Raw genomic sequence first — 13,193 nt, forward strand, 5'->3', positions numbered from 1 at the left:
AGTTACTTATCTGTGCAGGTCTAAGTGTTACTCAAGTGAAAGCTCTAGGTTGTAAAGGACACGGCAAAAACAATAATGGAAACAATTGGAAATCACAATATAAGAGTTTCTTAGAGTAGTAAACCAAAGTTCTTAAGTATTGGATGATTCATTAAGTGTCTCCTTCCATTATGAGTATCTGAGATTTAAAATATTTTTTCAAATGTAGAAATGTATAGAAGACCTAGCTTTTAGCATATTGATGTTGCTACTTTGAACTAACCTAAATTTTCTTTAGAAAGATCCACTAATGATTAAGATGTTTGGAGCATACAAATATTGTTAGCACATGGTCACGGATTTGTTTGGTCTTCACTCCATAGATGATTGGGTTGAGAAAAGGTGGAACTAACAGGTAAAGGTTAGATAAAAGGATATGAACGTATGGTGGTATGTGAGAACCAAACCTATGTGTGAAGAAAGAGAAGAAGCCAAGGAGGTAGAACTGCAGGAAGACACAAATATGAGTGATGCATGTATTAAAGGCTTTGAATCTTGCCTCCTTCTGGGGCAGTTGAAAGACAGTGATAAAGATCTGAATGTAGGACAAGGTGATAAAGATTATGTCAAATCCTAAGATAGTGAAGGCAACAAATAGACCATAGATCTTGTTGATCCGTATATCTTCAATAGCCAGCTTCACAATGGCCAAATAGCCAGCTTCACAATGGCCATGTGCTCACAGTAAGAGTGGGAGACAACTGTGGTTCGGTAGAATTTGAGATGATATTTGATTAGTACCAGGCATGGTGCTACAAGTATGGCAGCCCTGAGTGTCACCCCAACCCCAATGTGAGTCAAGAGTTTTTGGGAGAAGATGCTGGCATGTCTCAAGGGATTACAGATGGCCACATACCAATCTAGGGCCATCGCCAGCAGGACACCTGATTCAATTCCCTGGAATGAGTGAAGAAGCCACATTTGTAGAAGACATGCTTCAAAAGAAATCTCCATCAAATGAAACCAGAAGATGCCTAACATTTGGGGGAGAATACAAGTGCTAAGAGCAATGTCTGTGGCCCCCAACATAGCGAGAAGAATGTACATAGGACTATGGAGGCTGTTTTCATATTTGATTATCACCAAAATTAGAGTATTCCCAATTACTGCCATAAGGTACATGACACAGAATGGAATCCCGATCCAGCATTGCACTGACTCCAGGCCAGGAATCCCGATGAGTGTTAATACAGAGGGCATGAAGACTGAGCCATTGGGTCCAAGCATGGCGATTTGGTCAGTAGACTCAAGTAGGGATACCGCTGTTTCATCTCCTATTCCCTGTTAAGTCTCAAAAATTAAAAATAAGGATAAATTATTTAAGTAAAACATACTTTAGTTCAATTAGGAGGATACCATTTTATCGGTCCCAATGGCTCCTCTCTAATTTTCCATCTCTTTTCCCAATGTCTTTCAATGGTCAATTATGAGATTCTATGTTTTTGCATGCCTTTATCATTTTCAATGAGAAAAATTAAGTGGACTGGATAACTTCTTTCTAGTCCTTGACTATTGGAACAAATAAATTCCCTTTAGTTTGTGTTTGCTAATCACCCTCAGTGCTGTCTTTATGACCCGCCAATTCAAATTGAGGGAACAATTCATTTAATTCAAAGTAAAGAATTTCAAAAACTAAACTGTACCTAGATTAGACATGAAGGATCTATACCAGTGGTAAATCATTCTGCTTGATTATAATCAGAAAACAAGTTTAATGAGAATTTTTTTTCATTTTGAAACTCACTTTTTTTTTTCTAGGTTAGTCTCTTCATGATTGGATCCCTCTGCAATAGACTCTCAGACTGCTTTAAATCTAATTTTTCAAATTTTCAGTATTTTCCTAAAGACAAGCTCTACATCTTTACCTTCCGTTTCTTAAACTCTGATAAGATAAATCCATTACTTTTATTTTATTTTTGATTTTTAAAAAACTTTTTATTTTGTATTGGGATATAGCCAATTAACAAACAATGTTGTGATAGTCTCAGGTGAACAGTGAAGGGACTCAGCCATACATATATATGTATCCGTTCTCCCCCAAACTCCCCTCCCATCCAGGCTGCCACATAACATTGAACAGAATTCCATCCACAAAACATTGAACAGGGTTCCATGTGCTATACAGTAGGTCCTTGTTGGTTATCAATTATAAAATAATAGTCTGTACACATTGTTCCCAAACTCCCTAACTCCCTTCCCTCTTCCTTTTCCCCAGCAACCCTAATCTCATTCTCAAAGTCTATGAGTCTGTTTCTGTTTTGTACATAAATTCATTTATATAATTTCTTTTTAGATAATGGGTGTTACCCTTTATCCTTAGCTTGAAGGATAGCTTGAAGGAAAATCTCATGTTCTTGTCCTCTCCATCATCCTTCAAGTTACTCTTTATCCTTAGCTTGAAGATCTCCCTTTTAGATCTTTTCTCACTATGCCCTGTTGTGTGCACATCACTTGTATTCAATTTCAAATACCAACCTATACCTCCTATGCTTCCCTTTCATTATCAATAAACATTAAGCCTGAATATTTAGTTTTTCTTAACTATTTGCAGTAACATACAACTTTCTATGAAATTTAATGTTTCCTTTACTTAAAGCCTTGGGCATCTTATAGCCACTAAAACTACAATTTCTATCAAGGTAAACTTTTTTATTTTATACAGCTGTTTTTCATAGGAGCAGAATCATCTCTTAGTCTCTGCCCTTCAGTGATTACTTCACCCATAACACTGTATGCTTCCAGGGCCTCCTATGAGTGGCTTTGTCTTATCATTTTCCAAAGTCTTCAGGGTTTTTCTTGCCTGCTGATGAAAGTTGCTCAGTCGTGTCCGACTCTTTGTGATCTCTTGGACCATACAGTCCATGGAATTTTCCAGTCCAGAATACTGGAGTAGATAGCCATTCCCTTCTCCAGGGGATCTTCTCAACCCAGGGATCAAACCCAGGTCTCCATCATTGCATTAGGATTATTTACCAGCTGAGCCACAAGGAAAGCCCAAGAATACTGGAGTGAGTAGTCTATCCCTTCTCCAGCACATCTTCTCACCAATTCCCTAATATTTCTTCCTGAATAGCATATAATATATGTTCATATGTGTGTGTCTTTAACCCCAGTAAAAGTAAAATCTGAATTTGCTAATTGTAAATATTTCCTTTGATTAATTGTACAGCTCATTTTTGGAACTATTAAGACAACATATAAAACATAAAGACAAGGAGAAGTCCTAAAACAACAGATTTGGAACAAGAAAAATCTCACGTTCTTGTCCTTTCTGTTATCTTTCAAGTTTTCTCCCTGGTAGATTATCTCTGAGACAAAAAATGATGTCTATGACCTATCTCAGGTCAATTGCAAGAGCATTTATTGCTTTCTTTTTTTTTTTTTTTTTTTAATTTATTCATCTGCTGTCAAGGTTTTCCTTTTGGAGACCTATATTCAGGATCTCTCCATTGAGCAAATACATAATATGCCAGAATAGATGCTTTGCAAATTAGAATGTAACACTACTATACACATTTGAAAAGTTTATTTCCTAGCGATTTTATTCAATACATGTTAATTAAACATCCACTATGATCCAAGTATTATTTGTAGAAAATGGGAAACAAATATCAACTTATTTACTGTAGGCATATGAAGTAACTATATTGTGCAGAGTGCTTGGAATTCAAAAAGTGATGTCCAAAAAGTAACGACCATTTATCGAATATGTTTTGTGTTGTTCTGTTTTTAAGGTTTTTAACTTTTAAATTACTTTATTTTCCTTGGATTAAGATACTGGCATCATTTTGTTGTTTTTAAGTTGCCAAGTCATGTCTGAATATTGGAGTGGGTTGCCATTTACTTCTCTAGGGGATCTTCCTGACCAAGGGATCAAACCCACATCTCCTGCATGAGCAGATGGATTCTTTATCACTGAGCCACCAGAGAAGCCATTTACATCATTACCTTATTTTTTAGTGAAAACCAAGACATTTTGCTATTATAAATAATACTTTGATCTAAATTCTATGGACTATTGACCCAGAAAAAATAAAAAGGTAGTTTGTGTCCTCCAAGATTTTACAGATCTAATTTAGTAAATATTTTGAGATAGACATCAGAGTGTAACTAAATCATAATGGAATGGGTTTTTAATGAAAATACACTAAATATTTCAATCAGTTTGCTCTTCCTCAGAATCTGAAAGAAAATATCTCCTATATTAACTTCTTAATTCACCACAAAACACGTACAATATAGTATGTTTATCAGATGCTACATGTCTGACATAGAACCCCACTTGCAATATCATTCCTCCACATACACTCCAACAATCTCTGTGATTTTTCTCAAAAAAATGTGTGCTATTCTCTTGATCTGGAATGTTAATTTGAGAGATTTAACTTCGTCATATAAGGAATATTTGTTCAATAGAATCTGAATACCATGAAGTCAAAGCTCTACAGAAGTAAATATTGTGAATAATTAGAGAAAGTTGAGCAACAAGAGAAGACTGCAGTAAACAAACAAGCAGATATGTAAAATAGATAAGAGTGTCTTCTGTCTGAAAGATTATATCTCTTATGAAGAAAGTACTAAAGTAGTTTCCTTTACAGGTGATAGTTTTACATTTCTAATGTGAAATAAAATTCGTATTATATACATAAGACAAAAAATTTAAACATGAAAACATACCCTCTGTCCTTTTGTCTCCCTTCTTTCCTACTATGCATTGTTTATATGAAGTATGCATTGACCAAACTGCTCCCATCTGCAGACATACCTTCTCCACTAAAAACAGCAATACTCTCCTGGAACCAGTAAGACAACTCCTTAAAACTCTTTGATCTTGTAAGGGCTCAGAATAACCCACCACTTTGTACTTGTAGATCTGGATCATGTAAAGGGTTAAAAATACATCTTTTAAGGTACAGTTGTCTGTCTCAAAAAATTTATATAACTGTGCTTTGAGTTCTCAGAGAAGGCAATGGCACTCCACTCCGGTACTCTTGCCTGGAAAATCCCATGGATGGAGGAGCCTGGTAGGCTGCAGTCCATGGGGTTACTAAGAGTCAAGACACGACTGAGGGATTTCACTTTCACTTTTCACTTTCATGCATTGGAGAAGGAAATGGCAACCTACTCCAGTGTTCCTGCCTGAAGAATCCCAGGGATGGGGGAGCCTGGTGGGCTGTCTATGGGATCACACAGAGTTGGACACAACTGAAGTGACCTAGCAGCAGTAGCTTTGAGTTCTAATAGGAGGGAAAGTTCTGAGAGCTTTTTAAGATGCTATTCCTGAGTTATAACCCTCAATTTGGCTCAAATAACATTTTCTGTTTCTTGTTGTTGTTCAGTCTCTCATCCATGTCTGACTCTTTGTAACCACATGGACTTCAGTACTTCAGGCTTCCCTGTCCTTTACTGTCTCCTGGAGTTTGCTCAAACTCATGTCCATTGAGTAAGTGATGCCATCCACTCATCTAGCCCTCTGTCATCCCCTTCTCCTCCTGCCTTCAATCTTTCCCAGCATCAGGGTATTTTCCAATGGGTCAGTTCTTTGCATCAGGTGGCCAAAGTATTGGAACTTCAGCTTCAGCGTCAGTCCTTCCAATGAATATTCAGGATTGATTTCCTTAGGATGGACTGGTTTGATCTCCTTGCAGTCCAAGGGACTCTCAAGAGTTTTCAACACCACAGTTCCAAAGCATCAATTATTTGACTCTCAGTCTTCTTTACAGTCCAACTCTCACATACATATGTGACTACTGGAAAAACTATAGCTTTGACCATATGGATCATTGTCAGCAAAGCAATGTCTTTGCTTTTTACTATGTTGTAGCCCTTTCTATTTCTTAGATTAGTTTTTTTCATTGACACTAACTTTATGAGTCCTAACATTCTTCTATAGTAAGGCTTCCTTGGTTATTAAATGCTTTTTTACTGCTGCTGCTGCTGCTAAGTTGCTTCAGTTGTGTCCGACTCTGTGTGACTCCATAAACGGCAGCCCACCAGGCTCCTCTGTTCCTGGGATCCTCCAGTCAAGAACACTGGAGTGGGTTGTCATTTCCTTCTCCAAAGCATGAAAGTGAAAAGTGAAAGTGAAGTCGCTCGGTCTGACTTTGCGACCCCATGGACTGCAGCCTACCAGGCTCCTCCATCCATGGGACTTTCCAGGCAAGAGTACTGGAGTAGGTTGCCATTGCCTTCTCCTGTTTTCTTACAGGGCAGGAAAAAAAAAAAAAATGACAGTCTTTAATGATTAAGAATTAACAGTTATGTGCCTTTAATCAAATTGGGGGAATAAATTGCCTAGGAAGTGGAATCATTTTTCAGTGGAATCATAATCAGATAAAAGAGATGTGGGGGGCACTCAAAGAGAAAATAGTTTGTACAAAAACCACAGAAGATTGTGAGCTATGGCAGGGCTGTATATAAAAAAATGTGTTTCATATGTAATATATTTCATAAGCAGAAATGATGGATAATAACAAGCAAAGAATACAAAAAGTGAAGTTAATGTTTTAAACCAAATGATTTAACATTTTAGGATTTAAGATCATCTTTTTTTGGAAGGTAAAAATATTCATCTTCTAGCAGCTTGATGAATGGCTTGAAAGACATGGCAGCTCAGTGTGATGAGACTTGGATGGGAGACTAAGTCAGAAAGATATTTGTGACAGTCCATACATTATATTATGAGGAGATGTGGTCTACAAAAGAATAAAAAGAATGCAAAATCTGCTGGACTCATTGTCTTTATGTAACAGAAATTGGAAGGGATGAGGCTGAGTGTTCTTTGGTTGAGAATTATAGCAATGAATGACAAAAGACAAGATGCAAGAAACTTTGTATGTATAGATGTGTTTGTTTAGAAAGAGAAGAAAGATATCTTTTTTTTCATCTATTTTGTATATTTTGTTACAAAACTGGTTTCAAAAGCCGCAGTTGTTACTTCACCACTATTTTATAATATCCTACATGCCTATTTTTTTTTAATTTTATTTTATTTAACTTTACAATATTATATTGGTTTTGCCATATATCAAAATGAATCTGCCACAGGTATACATGTGTTCCCCATACTGAACCCTCCTCCCTCCTCCCTCCCCATACCATCCCTCTGGGTTGTCCCAGTGCACCAGCCCCAAGCATCCAGTATCGTGTATCAAACCTGGACTGGCGACTCATTTCATATATGATATTATACATATTTCAATGCCATTCTTCCAAATCATCCCACCCTCTCCCTCTCCCACAGAGTCCAAAAGACTGTTCTATACATCAGTGTCTCTTTTGCTGTCTCGAATACAGGGTTATTGTTAGCATCTTTCTAAATTCCATATATATGCGTTAGTATACTGTATTGGTGTTTTTCTTTCTGGCTTACTTCACTCTGTATAATAGGCTCCAGTTTCATCCACCTCATTAGAACTGATTCAAATGTATTCTTTTTAATGGCTGAGTAATACTCCATTGTGTATATGTACCACTGCTTTCTTATCCATTCATCTGCTAATGGACATCTAGGTTGCTTCCATGACCTGGCTATTATAAACAGTGCTGCGATGAACATTGGGGTACATGTATCTCTTTCAATTCTGGTTTCCTCAGTGTGTATGCCCAGCAGTGGGATTGCTGGATCATAAGGCAGTTCTATTTCCAGTTTTTTAAGGAATCTCCACACTGTTCTCCATAGTGGCTGTACTAGTTTGCATTCCCACCAACAGTGTAAGAGGGTTCCCTTTTCTCCACACCCTCTCCAGCATTTATTGCTTGTAGACTCTTGGATCACAGCCATTCTGACTGGCGTGAAATGGTACCTCATAGTGGTTTTGATTTGCATTTCTCTGATAATGAGTGATGTTGAGCATATTTTCATGTGTTTGTTAGCCATCTGTATGTCTTCTTTGGAGAAATGTCTATTTAGTTCTTTGGCCCATTTTTTGATTGGGTCATTTATTTTTCTGGAATTGAGCTGTAGGAGTTGCTTGTATATTTTTGAGATCAGTTGTTTGTCAGTTGCTTCATTTGCTATTATTTTCTCCCATTCTGAAGGCTGTCTTTTCACCTTGCTTGTAGTTTCCTTTGTTGTGCAGGGGCTTTTAAGTTTAATTAGGTCCCATTTGTTTATTTTTGCTTTTATTTCCAATATTCTGGGAGGTGGGTCATAGAGGATCCTGCTGTGATGTATGTCAGAGAGTGTTTTGCCTATGTTCTCCTCTAGGAGTTTTATAGTTTCTGGTCTTACAGCCAGAGCCGGAAGGGGGCAATCGCAGCCCCAGAGAAAGAGAAAAAAGATATCTTAAATGCTGAAATTCATAAGCTAGGGTAAATATACTTTGGTCATCTTTATAGCATAAAACTTGAATTATTAGTGTTACATACAGGTCCAATTTTGATTCAAACTGAATTTCAGGATCTAAAAGACTTAAGGAATTCAGGGCTCTAAATCCACACTCCCTACAATCTCAGGAATTTTTCCTCAATGAACTCTCTGACATTCACCCACTAAGCTCTATCTCAAGTCCTCCAGTGACAGAGGACTCTCTGTTTTCTCAGATAGCTTGCCACATTTCAGGTCAGCTCTGAATGTCAAACAGATCTTCTGTACAACATCCTTAAATGGGTTCCTCCTAAATTCCTTATTAAATTCCCAAATATGCAATCCAACGACGCACATTAGCTATGAGTCACGGCAGTGAATTGCACAGGATCTGAAGTCAGTCAACAGATTTTAAATCTGACACAGACAGTTATGAAACTTTACATGGTCTGGATTTCATTACTAAGGACATATTCGTGGATAGAGACATATTACAGTGTGATTGTGAGTATTATATGACATAATCCATCTAAATATTTGGAAGGAAACATAAGATGTATTGATCTGTCAATAAATGCCAGTATTTAATAAATGAACTTTTACCTTTTTCTCACAAATCACTCCAGATATTAAAAGAGCATTTTATCTTAAAGAGAATTTCTACTGAATTACTTGAAGGGTATCTTTTCTTCTTGCATCTTTTCTAGTCTCAACATGTATAATTTCCTGATCTCTTAAAAAATAAGCTTTCCATTCATCTATCAGCATGCATATTATTCTCTAAAGGTCCTTCATTTTGTCCACCTCACTTAACAGTTTGGCACCAATCATAGCTTAATTGATTCTGAAATGCTGTGAAAAGCATAGGACACGTCTTCCTAGCGTTTCATCACTTAATTACTGTAAGATTATATATTTTTTATCCTGGAATTATATGATCAAGTTGTGTGTGTGTGTGTGTGTGTGTGTGTGTATATATATATATGTATATAATAGCAAGCCTCCAGTTTCCCACACTCAGTGCAGAATTTCAAACCCAAAGACTTACCAGGAATCCTCTGTGGTGAAACAGGTTGAAACCATAAAGCAGAAAATGATCTGACGTTTCAGATAGTGAAGGATGAATGTTTTGTACTGTAGCATGCACCTGGGGGACTGGTTTTTACCAGTCCCTGGTGAGCTTTTGGGTTCACTGGAGACAAGAATGAAAAAGGCACACTGTTGTTCAGAACATACAAGATTTATTCTCTAATGGTTTTTCACCTAGAAAAATTTCTCAAACTTTGGTTTCACTCTGGGACTGGGAAATAAAATGAGCCTCCTTTTAAAAGAGAAGACAGTGTCCCAAGACCACACACACACACAAAAATCAATGATGCTTATTAAAAAAATAATGAAATAATAAAGGTAGGCAATAATGAGAGAGTCATTTCCTAGGCAGGTTGATAGGAAATCTAGGGGTCCCCAAGGAGAGAGGGGTCTGGAATTCTCAAGGAGGAAGAAAGGACAAACTTTTCACGGTCTTTGTAGACCAGGACCTGGGGACTGGAGTCGATGAAAATGAGAGGGTAACAGGCAGGAAGTCCAGGGGTCTCCAAATGGAGGAAATAGCCTACAAGGGTCAGACATTTTTATCTCTCTTAAGGGGCAGGAGGAAACAAACTAGCAATATTTTTTCCTTCTCTATACAAATTTAAAGGGAGGTTTCTCTTAAAATACTGTGTTGCCATAATGACACCTGGTTTCGCCTGAAGTTAGCTATTCTTGAGCCTAGAGATAACCAATGCCTTTTTCTTATGGAAATGTTTGTCTTAAGCTATGCTAATGTACTATGCCTTTACCCCAAACTCTGTCTCCAAGTTGGTTCCGCCTCTTGGCCCAGAACCTACTTGACAAACCAGTATGTTATACTCAGATATTGTTCCTTTAATCTATGTAAATGAAACTATTTGTATGGTGGTCTGCCCTTCTTCAAGATTCAAGTTAATCATTTTATGGCCCAGGATAAACCATTTGGTGCCAAGATTATCCCAAAATGCATCTTATGGGTGAGGGGCCTGGTGCCATTCTGAATTTTAAGACATTCCTTTCTTTCATTAACAGACTGCTAGTGACTATATAACATCCAGCTGAAGACTACCAGGGGGGTACTCTTTCTGCCCCCTTCTGATGCCTATGTCAGAAGCTTTCTCTATCTCCTTTATACTTTAATAAAACTTTATTACACAAAAGCTCTGAGCGATCAAGCCTCGTCTCTGGCCCCGGATTGAATTCTTCTCCTCCGGGGGCCAAGAATCCCGGTGTATTCGCGTGATTCAACAACAACCTTTCAATAACATCTTGAGATACTCAGATTGATCAGCGTGGACATGCTGGCAGAGAAGTGAAAATATGTATTTTTGTAATTTAATTCTAGTTGGGGTACAAATATTTCTTCTTTATGCACATGGTTGGGACTGACTGGGAATGTTCACCTCAGAGCCTCAGTTACCAGTCAGTTTCTGATCTTCTTCTGGGCAAAATCTGGTGACATAAATCTTTTCTGATTCCAAACCATCTCTCTCCAAACTGTCCCAGTTATGTTCAGAGTGATCATGAAAAAATAGTATACATTTTCAAAATTTTTAGTGTCCTTCTAAAATTTATATCAATTTCCCAACCTGAAACTGTTATTTATGTCAGGTATTATACTTACTTGGTTTAATCAAGGTTTATGACTCACAGTAGGGATTTTAAACTTTAGCATCAAAAGGAGGAAGGAAAACATTTCAATTTTCTGAAAAGTACAAGAGAGAAGTTATCAACCCTGGATTACCTAAAGGCCTTAATTAAAATCACACTGGTTTTGCCCTATGTCATTGGGTCAGGTCCTATTTAGAAGCTCTATTCCTTTTGAATTAGGAGACTCACTGACCACATCCTCTTATTAAACAGCAATAAAATCATCATCATCTTAGAAAAAGCAATGGTATAGGATTGAAGGCAGATATACAGATAAGCCAGATCAGCCTGGATCAGGGTATGTGCATGTCTTCACACCTGGGCACTCAGTGATTCACATCAGTAGATTGAAATCAGCCACAGCTGAGTATCTGCACCGGAGAAATAAAACCCAAAACCAGTGCACATAATCAAATAAAAAGAAATAAGTTTAAGTGAAATGTGAAAAATAAAAACAAGCCTGGACATCCCTTGTGGAGTTTTCTGAGTGAAAATGGATGTCATTACCAGGCAGAGAGAGAGGGATCATAGCAAAGCTTATTTGGAGAGAGATCTGCCGGGAGCCAGCGTGAGGAACTCCACCCATGGCAAAGATCATGAGGAAGGAGGCTCGGCATATGCAAAGGCAGGATCAAGCCTCAGGAGTCCTCCTGGAAATTCTCAAGCATCTACCCCCCAAAACCAGAATCTGCCTACTTTACTGCTTTGTGCTCTCACCTACACCTCTGACTTTACGGGGGGCTGTCCCCCACCACCTCACTCTGAAAAAGAGTTAACTTACAGCTCCAGTTAATAAAATTCCTGGGCATGACAAGAGTGTTTCAACCTACAAACTCCTTTAGAAGTCCTCTAGCCTGCCTGAACAGGTTCTTCCAGCTACATATGATTGTTCAGAGCCTCCCAATCATGAGAGACATGAGATGTTCTAAACTGTCTAAATACAGATTCCTTTGAGCAGTTAAAAGGTAGATAAGAAATTGTATTGGTGAAGAGTTTTTCACTTGTTGGGCCAATGTTTGCTGCTAAGTTTCCATATCCCTTACCTACTGTGTCCCTGGCAGTGTATTGATTAATATAATTGGTGTACAGGAATGTAAGTAGTAGCTTTAATGTTTGTAACCTTGGACCCTTGAGTTAATTCTTTTCTTGTTATAGCCCACCACACCTTTGCCCTATAGGAATGCAACTTTATCTAATACTTTCAGAGGGTGGTGCCTGACTTTAGAATAATCACCTTTAGAGAAAAATAAGTTTTCTGAAGAAAGGATCTTAAAATATTGACAGGCCCCCTGGCCAGAAGATGATGTAAATCACCTAAACTTTTGCATATGATAAGTTTGAAAGCCTGGCTTCTTCGATAAGGATCAAGGACTGCTGACCTTCCCCCATTATCATCTATGCACAACTTAAGGTATAAAAACTACTTTGGAAAATAAAGTGTGGGCCTTGTTCACTGAAGCTTGGTCTCCTCAAGTCGTTCTTTCTCTCACCTTCTGGCTGAATTCCCAGCCAGAATTCAGACCATGGAGGCTCGTCAAGCCTACTAATTGTGCCTGGGCTTCTAAGATCTGACCAGGGAGGCCTTAGTGTCTCCTCTCCTTCGGGAGAATGGGAGGATGCCTGCGGCCTACGTAGGTGACACAAATTCCTTATTTTGGAATTTTATTAGCTTTCCACGTAAACCAAGTTATTCAGCCTCTTTTCTGCACTAAATTTTCTCACTGAGCTATCCTTATTTGATCACTCTTTATATCTTTAATTCTATCGTATCCTGATCACCGAAGCCGTCTCCCCTTCGAATTCCCTGGATCCACCGGGGCTGGACCCCGGCAGAGCTCTGTTTCCTTGGTGCAAGAGTAGACTCAGGTATCTCATGCATTAGAATGTCATTCAAATATGAAGATAAATGAAACTCTTATTTATGCTACAATCCAAATGAACCTTGGGAACATTAGACTAAGTGAAAGCAGCCCGTCATAAAAGGCCAAATATTGTTTCATTTCACTTATATGAGATGTCCAGAGAAATGAAATCACAGACACAGAAAGTCAATTAATGTGTGCCTTGAAATGGGGAGTGGCTGCTAAAGGGGGATGGAAAATCTTTATTGGGATGATGAAAATGT

The 13,193-nt window shown here is 38.0% G+C and overlaps 1 pseudogene; it reads right to left on the reverse strand.

Annotated features, from left to right (window-relative positions):
* Nucleotides 1–286: 286 nt before the first annotated feature.
* LOC113904971 lies at nucleotides 287–1,266 on the reverse strand (annotated as a pseudogene).
* Nucleotides 1,267–13,193: the final 11,927 nt, after the last annotated feature.

The sequence above is a fragment of the Bos indicus x Bos taurus genome, chromosome 15 (assembly GCF_003369695.1).
Source record: "Bos indicus x Bos taurus breed Angus x Brahman F1 hybrid chromosome 15, Bos_hybrid_MaternalHap_v2.0, whole genome shotgun sequence".
In the NCBI taxonomy this organism is placed as follows: domain Eukaryota; kingdom Metazoa; phylum Chordata; class Mammalia; order Artiodactyla; family Bovidae; genus Bos; species Bos indicus x Bos taurus.